Here is a 14,128-nt window from a genome sequence, read left to right as displayed (position 1 = left end):
CTTGATGGCGCTTTCATTGTCGCAGTAAAGTGGCACTTGCTTCAGATGAATGCCATAATCCTTGAGTGTTTGCTTCATCCACAGAAGCTGAGCGCAGCAAGATCCAGCAGCAATGTATTCAGATTCAGCAGTGGAGAGAGATACACAGTTCTGCTTCTTTGAAGACCAACATACAAGTGATCGTCCCAGAAAGTGACATGTGCCTGATGTAGACTTGCGATCAACTTTGTCACCAGCATAATCAGCATCCGAAAATCCAACCAAATCAAACTCTGAGCCCTTTGGATACCATAATCCTAGAGTTGGGGTGTGAGCCAAATATCGAAGAAATCGCTTCATAGCTAAGTGATGCGACTCCTTTGGTGCCGCCTGAAATCGAGCACACATGCAAACACTAAGCATGATATCTGGCCTAGATGCACATAAATAAAGCAAAGACCCAATCATGGAGCGGTATACCTTTTGATCGAACTCTTTACCATTGTTGTCAGTACCTAGATGATGTTTGGCTAGCATTGGTGTTGTGAAGCCTTTGCAGTCTTGCATACCGAACTTCTTCAGGCAATCTTTGAGATACTTCTCTTGAGATATGAAGATGCCATTGCGCTATTGGCGTATTTGAAGACCAAGGAAGAACTTTAGCTCCCCCATCATGGACATCTGATATTGCTCTTGCATCATATATCCAAACTCTTCACTGTACTTCTGATTGGTGCAGCCGAAGATAATGTCATCCACATATATTTGGCACACAAACAGTTCACCATCATATGTCTTCGTGAAAAGAGTGGGATCCAGGGAACCAGGTATGAAGCCTTTGCTCTTCAGAAAGTACTTGAGTGTGTCATACCAGGCCCTAGGGGCTTGTTTGAGGCCATACAGTGCCTTGTTGAGCTTGTATACCATGTTAGGATGTTTTGGATTTTCAAAGCCAGGCGGTTGTGCAACATACACTTCTTCTTCAATCTTGCCATTGAGAAAGGCACTTTTCACATCCATTTGATATAGAAGTATGTCATGATGATTTTCATAGGCCAGCAGTATGCGTATGGCTTCAAGCCTAGCCACAGGAGCAAATGTTTCATCGAAGTCAATGCCCTCCACTTGAGTATATCCTTGAGCAACGAGACGAGCTTTGTTTCTGACAACTTGACCATGCTCATCTTGCTTGTTGCGGTATATCCATTTGGTGCCTATTATGTTGTGCTTCCGTGGATCAGGACGCTTAACCAGTTCCCATACATTATTCAGCTCAAACTGTTGAAGTTCTTCTTGCATAGCTTGAATCCATTCAGGTTCCATGAAGGCTTCTTCAACTTTCTTGGGTTCTGATATTGATATGAATGCGAAGTGCCCACAGAAATTTGCTAGCTGAGTTTTCCTTGAACGAGTGAGTGGACTAGGTGCATTGATGCTATCAATTATTCTGTCAATCTGCACTTCATTTGCAACACGAGGATGTACAGGGCGAAGACTTTGCTCTTGCTGATCTACGTTGTTGTTTGGAGGAATGTCTTCAGGCTGAGCATTGTCTTCATGTTTATCAGGTGCTGAGATGATAAGTTCTTCTTCAGGATGAGCTTCAGAAGGCATAATCTCTCCAGTTCCCATAAGCTTGATTGATTCACTAGCTGGAACTTCATCTAGCACATTTGGCAGTTGCTCTCTTTGTGAACCATTTGTCTCATCAAACCGCACATCCACTGTTTCAACCACTTTGTAATGGAAGAGATTGAAGACTCTGTAGGAGTGTGAATCCTTTCCATATCCAAGCATAAAGCCCTCATGTGCTTTTGGTGCAAACTTTGAGGTGTGGTGTGGGTCCTTGATTCAGCACCTTGCTCCAAATACTCTGAAGTAACTGACATTTGGCTTCTTGCCAGTTAGGAGTTCATATGACGTTTTGTTCAGAAGCTTGTGAAGATAAACATGGTTGATTGTATGGCATGCAGTATCAATGGCTTTAGTCCAGAATTTTCTTGGAGTCTTGTATTCATCTAGCATTGTTCTGGCCATCTCAATGAGTGTTCTGTTCTTGCGTTCGACGACGCCATTCTGCTGTGGCGTGTACGGAGCTGAGAATTCATGTGTGATGCCCAAGGTATCCAGATATGTATCAAGGCCAGTGTTCTTGAATTCAGTGCCATTGTCACTTCTGATGTGCTTTATCTTGGCGCCAAAATTGTTCATAGCTCGATTGACGAAGCGTCTGAAGACATCCCGCACTTCAGTCTTGTAAAGGATTATGTGCACCCAAGTATATCTAGAATAATCATCAATAATGACAAAGCCATAGAGGCAAGCAGAAGTAGTAAAAGTTGAGTAGTGAGTGGGACCGAAAAGATCCATGTGGAGCAGTTCGAAGGGTTGTGTAGTAGTCATGATTGTCTTCGAAGGATGTTTTGCCCTTGTCATCTTCCTTGCTTCACAGGCACCGCATAAGTGATCTTTCTTGAACTTGACGCCCTCGATGCCTATGACATGCTTCTTCTTCGCAAGGGTGTGGAGGTTCCTCATGCCAGCATGCCCAAGCCTCCGATGCCAAAGCCAGCATTCTGAAGCTTTTGCAAGAAGACATACTGCAAGTTGTGGTCCTGCTAAGAAATCTACCATGTACAAATCACCTTTCCGATACCCTTCAAACACTAGAGATTTGTCAGATTCCATTAGTACCAGGCAACGATATTTTCCAAACATTACGATCATATTCAAATCGCAAAGCATTGAGACAGACATTAAGTTGAAGCCAAGGGATTCAACAAGCATGACTTTATCCATGTGTTGATCCTTTGAGATTGCAACTCTACCTAGACCCAATACCTTACTTTTACCAGTGTCAGCAAATGTGATGTGGCTCTTGTCGGATGGACGTAATGTTGAGTCCATAAGAAGGCTTCTTTTGCCAGTCATGTGATTTGTACACCCACTGTCAATAATCCATTCTGAAGACTTTGAAGTCGTTGGTGTCGTACCCTATAGTGCAGTTAGGGGGATGGGCTTCACGAAGAGAATTGTGAAGCATAAACATTTGACGAACCAGTGGGTTATGAAAACTTAGATCCAGATAAGGACTAATAGGGAGAGTAGCATGCGATTCAGGAATGAAGTACATAATGATGCCATTCGGGCATTTTATCTTGCGCCCTACAAGATTTTTAAGGTCCCCAGCAATAGCATCAGAAGATTTTGTTTTTCTGCTGGAGACCTTTCCCCGCAAAAGAGAGTTAAGCTTTCTTAACCACCCACATCAAGGGTGGCTTAGAAGCAATAAGTCTAAGTGCAGCATCTGAGAATTTTGGCTTTGAAGCCTTAGCAAACAGTCTAGCAGGTGGACAATAATACTCATAGGAATAAGCAGAATAATTTTTGGTCATATGAACATGACGGTTCGATGAACCGCTCTCATATTCATATGCCTGAGTATGGTTTCCCTGCAAAACATTTGCGTTAGTGTGACTCAGGTGAGTCCTCTGTTTGTATGAAGCCATTGGACCATATGAAGCCTTTGGTCTGAGGTTTGTCTTCTTCAAGTGAGGTGTCATGAAGACATTCACAGGAAGATTTTCCAGACACCTTTTGGAAACCCAGATCTTCTTCATAGGCGGTCCATTCCTGCAGTTAGTACCAATGTACCTGGCAAACACTTCACCATTCTGATTCTTAAACAGTTTATAGTTTGCATCAAAGGATTCATCAATGATAATGGGGTTAGCACAAGTGAAGCCAGATAAGTTGGATGGATCTGCTGAAAGTTCCTTTGCAGCAACCCATGTGGTTTTGGGGTACTGCTTAGGTTTCCAATAAGAGCCATCTGCATTGATTTTCCTCACAAATCCAACACCCTCTTTCCTAGGGTTTCGGTTCAGAATCTGCTTCTTGAGGACATCACATAATGTCTGATGTCCTTTAAGACTTTTGTACATCCCTGTTTCAAGCAATGTCTTCAACCTAGCATTCTCATCAGCAATAGCAGTGGTATCCTCAGCAGAGGGGTTAGTTACCACATCAACAGTTGATGATATTGCAATAGCAGTAGCAGTGGAACATTCAGCAACAGAATTAGCATTATCACGCTCAATGCATTTAAGACATGGTGGTTCAAATCCTTCCTGAGCGGGACTGATCTGTTCGGAGCGAAGTGACTCGTTTTCCTTTTGAAGATCTTCATGAGCCGCTCTCAATTTCTCAAGTTCTTGCTTCCTTTGAAGATAATCATAGGAAAGCTTTTCATGAGTTGTTGAGAGAGTATCAAGACGATCTTCAAGTTCCTGATACTTAACTTGAAGGTTTTTTATGTCTTCAATTAAGGATTCAGATCGAGTCATTTCAGCACCCAACAGATCATCGCTTCTGTCTAACAGTTTTTGAATATGTTCCATAGCTTTCTGTTGTTCAGTTACAATTTTAGCAAGTGTTTTGTAGCTGGGTTTTGAATCACAGTCAGAGTCATCGTCACTAGATGTTTGATAGCGAGTAGTGTGTGTGTTTACCTTGGCACCGCGTGCCATGAAGCAGTAGGTAGGAGTGGAGTCGTTCTTGTCGTTTGCGTCGGTGTCGGTGATGCAGTCATTGTCTTCAGTGTTGAAGATGGACTTGGCGACGTATGCTGTAGCCAGACTCGCAATGCCAGAATCAGACTCCACCTCTGCCTCCTCAGATGCGGACTCCTCCTCTGAATCCATCTCCTTTCCAACAAACGCACGTGCCTTGCCAGATGAGCTCTTCTTGTGTGATGAAGACTTTGATGAAGACTTGGAAGAAGACTTTGAGTATTTCTTCTTTTTCTTGTCGTCAGAATCATATTCCTTGCTCTTCTTCTTCCTTCTGTTCTCATTGTCCCACTGTGGACACTCAGAGATGAAGTGTCCAGTTTTCTTGCACTTGTGACATGTTTTCTTCTTGTAGTCATGAACAGAAGCTTCATCATTCCTTGAGCTTGATCGTGAAGATTTTCTGAAGCCTTTCTTCTTGGTGAATTTTTGGAACTTCTTCACTAGCATTGCAAGTTCTCTTCCAATGTCTTCAGGATCATCAGAACTGCAGTCAGATTCTTCTTCAGATGAGGAGACAGCTTTTGCCTTCAAGGCACGAGTTCGCCCATAGTTTGGACCGTAGATATCTCTTTTCTCAGAAAGCTGAAACTCATGTGTGTTAAGACTCTCAAGTATGTCAGACGGATCGAGTGTCTTGAAATCAGGACGTTCTTGAATCATCAGGGCCAGGATGTCAAACGAACTATCAAGTGATCTCAGCAGCGTCTTGACGATTTCATGTTTGGTGATCTCAGTGGCGCCGAGGGCTTGAAGCTCATTTGTGATGTCAGTGAGCCGGTCAAATGTGTGCTAGACATTCTCATTGTCATTTCGCTTGAAGCGGTTGAAGAGGTTGCAAAGAACACTGATTCTTTGATCTCTCTGGGTTGAGACGCCTTCATTGACCTTGGAGAGCCAGTCCCAGACCAGCTTGGATGTCTTCAAGGCACTCACACGGCCATACTGTCCTTTTGTCAGATGACCACAGATGATATTTTTGGCGGTAGAGTCCAGTTGAGTTAACTTCTTGACATCAGCAGCAGTGACACCTTCTCCAGCCTTGGGAACGCCGTTCTCGACGACATACCATAGGTCGACGTCAATGGCTTTAAGATGCATGCGCGTCTTATTCTTCCAGTAGGGATATTTAGTTCCATCGAAGACGGGGCACGCAGCGGAGACTTTGATTATCCCTGCAGTCGACATAGCTAAAACTCCAGGTGGTTAAACCGAATCACGCAGAACAAGGGATCACCTTGCTCTGATACCAATTGAGAGTGCGTTATATCGACTAGAGGGGGGTGAATAGGCGATTTTTATGAAAGTCTTCAAAACGTGAGAGTTATGAAGACAAACAGTGAAGATTATGCCTATTACTAAGCAGCAGAAGTTAGATTACACTAGGCCAGCCATGGTCATGTATTCAACAGAGTGAAAGCATAATGACAAACAGCTTCAGTGTAATAAGGATCAGGTAGGAAGAAGTTATGAAGCCAAACAGATCATACATTCACGTTGTGAAGACAAAAGATAAAGCAAGCATGCAATGGCTTCACAATGAGTAACAGTAAGAAAAAGGAAGTGAAGATGAAACCAGTGACTCGTTGAAGACAATGATATGTTGGACTAGTTCCAGTTGCTGTGACAATTGTACGTCTGGTTGGAGTGGCTAGGTATTTAAACCTTAGGACACACAGTCCCGGACACCCAGTCCTGAACACACAGTTCAGGACACCAAGTCCTCACCGTATTCTCCTTGAGCTAAGGTCACTTAGTCCTCGCCCAATCACTCTGGTAAGTCTTCAAGGTAGACTCCCAAACCTTCACAGACTTCGTTCACTGGCAATCCACAATGTCTCTTGGATGCTCTGAACGCGACGCCTAACCGTCTGGAGGATTCACAGTCCTCAAGTGTAATAAGTCTTCAGAGCACACAGACACGAAGACTTAAGTGATGCCCAATTTACTCTGGCTTTGGGTGGTTAGGGCTTTTCTCCTCTCTAGGAATTTTTCTCTCAAAGGCTTCGAGGTGGGTTGCTCTCAAACGACAAAAGCCGTGCACTGAAATCTGAGCAGCCAACCGTTTATGGTTGTGGGGGTAGGCTATTTATAGCCACTTGGCAACCCGACCTGATTTGTCCGAAATGACCCTGGGTCACTAAGGAACTGACACGTGTCTCAACGGTCAGATTTTAACCTCTCATGGCAACTTTGCTTGGGCTACAAGCAAAGCTGACTTGTCCGGCTCTGGACAAGATTCGCTCTCATTGTCTTCGCTCGAAGACATAGGTTTTTGATTTAGGCATCACTTCAGTCATTCTGACTGCTTCTCCTGGACCCCACTTAATAGTACGGTGGTTCCTATGACTCAACACAAAAGAAAGAGAACTACGAAAGATCTAAGTCTTCGAGCTCCATATGCTTCATAACGTGTCTTCTTTTGTCATAGTCTTCAAAGTGAATATCTTCATATACCACCTTTGTCTTCAATGTCTTCATACATTTTTAGGGGTCATCCCTGGTAGTAAAACCGAATCAATGAGGGACTTCTACCTGTGTTTTCCTGTAATTCTCGCAAACACATTAGTCCCTCAACTAGGTTTGTCGTCAATACTCCAAAACCAACTAGGGTGGCACTAGATGCACTTACAAGGTTAAAAAATGTACCAGAATATCAGATTTCTTTAGGTAATTAAGTTGCTATCTGAGGTGCATATAGATGCACATACTACCCTCGAAGCGTGAAATGGTGGAAACGATTTCGGAATATGTCATGATGCTTTTTTAATAATTCTTCAGTTTTGAACAAAGTGAAAAATTATAGTGATGGATCAAAAGGGAACAAAATGGGTGATGAAATTATATGATTGATAGTTATAAGTTGTTATATGAGATCCATATGGTCAAACATACAACTTTCGATGCTTGAAATAAAGAAATGTTGTTGGAATGTCTAAATGATGCTATTTAAGTAAGTTTTCTTTTTAGCGAAAAAAATAAACGGCAACAGATCAAAAGTTTATGAAAAGGATCTAAACATGAATAATTTATGTGGATAAGCTCTTCTATGACTTCCGTACGGCGGTCGAGACTACTCTCGAAGAATGGAATGATGGAAAGGCTGTTATAATGTGTCAAATATCCCATTTAAATGAGTTCCGACTTTCAAAGGAGGAGAAAATGTAAAGTAGTAAACCAAAAGGTTATTAAAAACTAGTAAAAAATATGTGACTCCTACATATATAAGTTGTTTTAGGATTTTCAAATGGCGGCATAGACCACTTCGAAACAAGAAATGAAGCAACGCTTCTATCAGTTGTCGGTAATGCAATTTAAACAAGTTTTCAGTTTTGCAAAAATCAAAAATCTACCATGATGGATCAAAACGGTTAAAAAATGTACCAGATTATCAAATATCTTTAGGTAATTAAGTTACTATCTGAGGTGCATATAGATGCACATACTACCCTCGAAGCGTGAAATGGTGGAAACGATTTCGGAATATGTCGATGATGCTTCATTAATAATGGATCTAAAGGGATCAAAATTGGTGATGAAATTATATGATTACTAGTTATAAGTTGTTATACGAGATCCATATGGTCAAACATACAACTTCCGATGCTTGTATGGAAGAAATGCTGGTGCAATGTCTAAATGATGCAATTTAAGTAAGTTTTCTTTTTAGCGAATAAAAAATCAACGGTAACGGATGAATAGTCTATGAAAACGTGCTAAACATGAACAATTTATGTGGATAAGCTATTCTATGACTTCCATACGGCGGTCGAGACTACACTCGAAGAATGGAATTATGGAAAGGCTGTTATAATGTGTCAAATATCCCATTTAAATGAGTTCCAACTTTCAAAGGAGGAGAAAATGTGAAGTAAAAATCAAAAGGTTATTAAAAACTCATAAAAAATATGTGACTCCTACATATATATGTTGTTGTAGGATTTTCAAATGGCGGCATAAACCACTTCGAAACAAGAAACGAAGCAAGGCTTCTATCACTTGTCGGTAATGCAATTTAAACAAGTTTTCAGTTTCGCAAAAATCGGAAATCTACCATGATGGATAAAAGGTTAAAAAATGTACCAGAATATCAGATTTCTTTAGGTAATTAAGTTAATATCTGAGGTGCATATAGATGCACGTACTAGCCTCGAAGCGTGAAATGGTGCAAAACGATTTCGGAATATGTCGATGATGCTTTTTTAATAATTCTTCAGTTTTGAACAAAGTGAAAAATTATAGTGATGGATCAAAAGGGAACAAAATGGGTGATGAAATTATATGATTGATAGTTATAAGTTGTTATACGAGATCCATATGGTCAAACATACAACTTTCGATGCTTGAAATAAAAAAATGTTGTTGGAATGTCTAGATGATGCTATTTAAGTAAGTTTTCTTTTTAGCGAAAAAAATCAACGGGAACGGATCAAAAGTTTATGAAAAGGAGCTAAACATGAATAGTTTATGTGGATAAGCTCTTCTATGACTTCCAAACGGTGGTCGAGACTACTCTCAAAGAATGGAATGACGGAAAGGCTGTTATAATGTGTCAAATATCCCATTTAAATGAGTTCCGACTTTCAAAGGACGAGAAAATGTAAAGTAATAAATCAAAAGGTTATTAAAAACTAGTAAAAAATATGTGACTCCTACATATATAAGTTGTTGTAGGATTTTCAAATGGCTGCATAGACCACTTCGAAACAAGAAACGAAGCAAGGCTTCTATCACTTGTCGGTAATGCAATTTAAACAAGTTTTCAGTTTCACAAATATCGAAAATCTACCATGATGGATAAAAAAGGTTAAAAAATGTACCAGAATATCAGATTTCTTTAGGTAATTAAGTTGCTATCTGAGGTGCATATAGATGCACATACTACCCTCGAAGCGTGAAATGGTGCAAAACGATTTCGGAATATGTCGATGATGCTTTTTAATAATTCTTCAGTTTTGAACAAAGTGAAAAATTATAGTGATGGATCAAAAGGGAACAAAATGGATGATGAAATTATATGATTGATAGTTATAAGTTGTTATACGAGATCCATATGGTCAAACATACTACTTTCGATGCTTGAAATAAAAAAATGTTGTTGGAATGTCTAAATGATGCTATTTAAGTAAGTTTTCTTTTTAGCGAAAAAAATCAACGGCAACGGATCAAAAGTTTATGAAAAGGAGCTAAACATGAATAGTTTATGTGGATAAGCTCTTCTATGACTTCCAAATGGTGGTCGAGACTACTCTTGAAGAATGGAATGATGGAAAGGCTGTTATAATGTGTCAAATATCCCATTTAAATGAGTTCCGACTTTCAAAGGAGGAGAAAATGTAAAGTAATAAATCAAAAGGTTATTAGAAACTAGTAAAAAATATGTGACTCCTACATATATAAGTTGTTGTAGGATTTTCAAATGGCTGCATAGACCACTTCGAAACAAGAAACGAAGCAAGGCTTCTATCACTTGTCGGTAATGCAATTTAAACAAGTTTTCAGTTTCGTAAATATCGAAAATCTACCATGATGGATAAAAAAGGTTAAAAAAATGTACCAGAATATCAGATTTCTTTAGGTAATTAAGTTGCTATCTGAGGTGCATATAGATGCACATACTACCCTCGAAGCATAAAATGGTGGAAACGATTTCGGAATATGTCGATGATGCTTTTCTAATAATTCTTCAGTTTTGAACAAAGTGAAAATTTATAGTGATGGATCAAAATGGAACAAAATTGGTGATGAAATTATATGATTGATAGTTATAAGTTGTTATACGAGATCCATATGGTCAAACATACAACTTTCGATGCTTGAAATAAAGAAATGCTATTGGAATGTCTGAATGATTCTATTTAAGTAAGTTTTATTTTTAGCGAAAAAAATCAACGGCAACGGATCAAAATTTTATGAAAAGGTGCTAAACATGAATGATTTATGTGGATAAGCTCTTCTATGACTTCCATACGGTGGTCGAGACTACTCTCGAAGAATGGAATGATGGAAGTGTTCTTCTTCTTAGTCGTTGCAATGTTTTATTATTATTTATCACTCCTTTTTTCGACACGAGTGTGCGGTCACTAGCCGGGGAGCCTAATTTCTCTCTCAAAGCCGCTAGAGTTAAGTTTGCTAAACTGGCCTGATGAGAAGTACTCCGCCCTCGGGATAGGAGGTTGAAGCCGTAGGCTGACCCGCTCGAAGTCTTGAGATAGGATGTATCATGTTAAAGCACGGCAGAAGAACTTCTTTTTTCTAAGGCCAACTTTCGGATTGGCACCAAACACTTGATATTGTTCGGACGTCATGTTTTTACTGACGTTCTTTGGTTTTCCAAGCTTTTTGGCACTTTTAAACTATTTGTGCTCTTCCAGCATTAGTCTCGCAGTGCAACGCCGGACACCTTTAGGGATTCGGCAAAAACATTCTCAGATATTGCTATATATGCATCGGTTTCGAATTGTGTCTTCGGTCAATAGTTGGGTTGCCCGGCTCCTGCACTTGCTTCCTACATTCCATTTTGTTCGGCTAGGCGTGCAAAGGGAGAACCACTGCGATTGTGCTTCCAGCTCACATGGTTAAGCACCTCAGTGGAGAAAGCCGAAAACTGACTTTCACAATAAGCGTAAAGTACTTGGATACATAGAGTCATTACACATAATTTGTGATTTTACTATGGATATTGATCCTTAATTCGGCCACTCGTGCCCGCATTAAGGCTCGGGGGCTACTGGGCTTCGGGCTTATTATTTACAAATATTAAAGGGGCACATCTATCCCCTGATCTGGTGTTGCCACCCGACCAATGTCTCGGGGGCTACTGCATTGCTTGTCCAATGCAGAAAATTTTATGTGCAATATAGTTTCCGAGGAGATTTTGATCCTCAGGTTGGTCGGCCGCACCCAACCTGAGTCTTGAGGACTGAGCATGCCGCTTTTGTGTCCCGAAGTATTCTGCCGAGCTAGGACTTGATCCTCAGGCCGATTTTGCAAATCAACCTGAGTCTCAGCGGCTACTGGGATCAGCGGTCTTATGTCATCCTTCATGTGCATCTTGGGTTTTAGACCGATACACACCTTGAGGGCTACTGGCTATATATCTCAGCAGAGAATAAATTGCACCAATAAAAAATATTCACAAAAATCGGCCCACATTCGGGGTGGTGCACCACCTCGGAAGTAGTCCGGCATAATGCTCGGGCGCTAGTGGCTGGCTCCGTAGAGGGCATTTCCGGCGTTAAGCTCGGCTAAACTCCTTCAAACCTTTTTGAACCAAGGTGATATGACACCTCGGATATAGTACGGCGTTGGAGCTCGGATACATAGTCCGACGTTGGAGCTCGGATACATTCCGGCGTTAGAGCTGGGAAGCAGTCCGACATTGGTGCTCAGCTGCAAAAGATACCTCGAATACAGTCCGGCATTAGAGCTCGGACGCAAGAGGACACTGCCTCCCGGGAACAACTTCAAACCCGAGGTGTGGCATAAAAATAAACAAGGCATTGATAAAGGCCGGAAACTTAAAGGGGCTCCTCGGATACCCGACGTGTAAACTCGTCGAATGCATTTCAGCGATCCTCAAGATCGAAGATAAAGAAGATTTGTTGAACCAGTTTTCAAGACCGGCAACCGAAGATGAAGAACAGTTCGGAAGAATCGAGGAGCGTCCCTAACTTGAAGACCGGTTCAGGGGGCTACTGACGGTGTCCTGGACTAGGGGGTACTCACCACGTCCTCTCCCAATCTATTAGATTGGGCCGAGGACCCCCATGGCCGTATACTCATGGGCCAGTTCGGACGGCTGCCGCATACAAGGAAGATTCCACAAGACTTGGCGATCAAGACAAGGACTTCTCCCCACCGGCGTATTCGGCTAGGACTCTTGTTATCCTAGGCCTCCAGTGCATTATATAAACCGAGGCCAGGCTAGTCGATAGAGATACAATATACAACATACAATCATACCATAGGCTAGCTTCTAGGGTTTAGCCTATCTGATCTCGTGGTAGATCTACTCTTGTACTACCCATATCATCAATATTAATCAAGCAGGACGTAGGGTTTTACCTCCATCAAGAGGGCCCGAACCTGGGTAAAACATCGTGTCCCCTACCTCCTGTTACCATTCGGCCTAGATGCACAGTTCGGGACCCCCTACCCGAGATCCGCCGGTTTTGACACCGACATGCATCCAATCCCATAAACCCCAAAGTTATTCCATATGAGCCCACCATACCTACCTATATACGGTATCTACCTACCGTTCCAAGTAAATTTGTATGTGCCAAACTCTAAACCTTCAAATAAATATCATGTTTTGTATGCTTGAATAGCTCGTGTATCAACTAGGGTTGTCCGTATCTTCCATGTTAGGCGGGTTATTCTCAAGAGGAGTGCACTCCGCTCCTCACTCATGAGAAAATGGTTGGTCACCGGGATGCCCAGTCCCATGCTTTATGCAAATCAAATCAAAATAATTGCAAACAAAACTCCCCCTGGGACTCTTTTTAGTTGGAGGCACTCGTTGTTTCGAGCAAGCCATGAATTGATGCTTGTTGGTGGAGGGGGAGTATAAACTTTACCATTCTGTTTGGGAACCGCCTATAATGTGTGTATCATGGAAGATATCGCCATCTCTTGGTTGTTATGTTGACAATGAAAGTATACCGCTCAAAATATTATTCATCTCTATTTCAAAACCGAGCTCTGGCACCTCTACAAATCCCTGCTTCCCTCCGCGAAGGGCCTATCTATTTACTTTCATGTTGAGTCATCATCCTCTTATTAAAAAGCACCAGTTAGAGAGCACCGCTGTCATTTGCATTCATTACTGTTAGTTTACATTGAGTATGACTTGACTGGATCTCTTTTACCATGAATTACAATGTCTAGTCAATCCTTGATCTTTAAAGGTGCTCTGCATTTATGTTTTATGGTCTCAGAAAGGGCTAGCGAGATACCATCTTATTATATCATATTATGATTGTTTTGAGAAAGTGTTGTCATCCGAGATTTATTATTATTGCTCGCTAGTTGATTATGCTATTGATATGAGTAAACATGAGACCTATGCGTTATTGTGAATATGGTTAGTATATAATCTTTGCTGAAAACTTGAATGCTGGCTTTACATATTTACAACAACAAGAGCAAACAGAGTTTGTAAAAGTTTTTCTTTATCACTTTCAGTTTATCAACTAAATTGCTTGAGGACAAGCAAAGGTTTAAGCTTGGGGGAGTTGATATGTCTCTGTCGTATCTACTATTCCAAACACTTTTGCCCTTGTATTGGACTCTAACTTGCATGATTTGAATGGAACTAACCCGGACTGACGCTGTTTTCAGCAGAATTGCCATGGTGTTATTTATGTGCAGAAACAAAAGTTCTCGGAATGACCTAAAACTCCATGGAGCGTCATTTTGGAAATAATAAAAAATACTGGCAAAAGATCAAGACCAGGGGCCCACACCCTAGCCACGAGGGTGGGGGCGCGCCTGCCCCCTGGGTGTGCCCCCCTACCTTGTGGGCCCCCTGGAGCTCCTCCGACCTCAACCCCAACTCTATATATTCACTTTCG

Source organism: Triticum aestivum, chromosome 4A (assembly GCF_018294505.1).
Source record: "Triticum aestivum cultivar Chinese Spring chromosome 4A, IWGSC CS RefSeq v2.1, whole genome shotgun sequence".
Taxonomy (NCBI): Eukaryota; Viridiplantae; Streptophyta; class Magnoliopsida; order Poales; family Poaceae; genus Triticum; species Triticum aestivum.
This window is presented reverse-complemented; position numbering follows the sequence as displayed.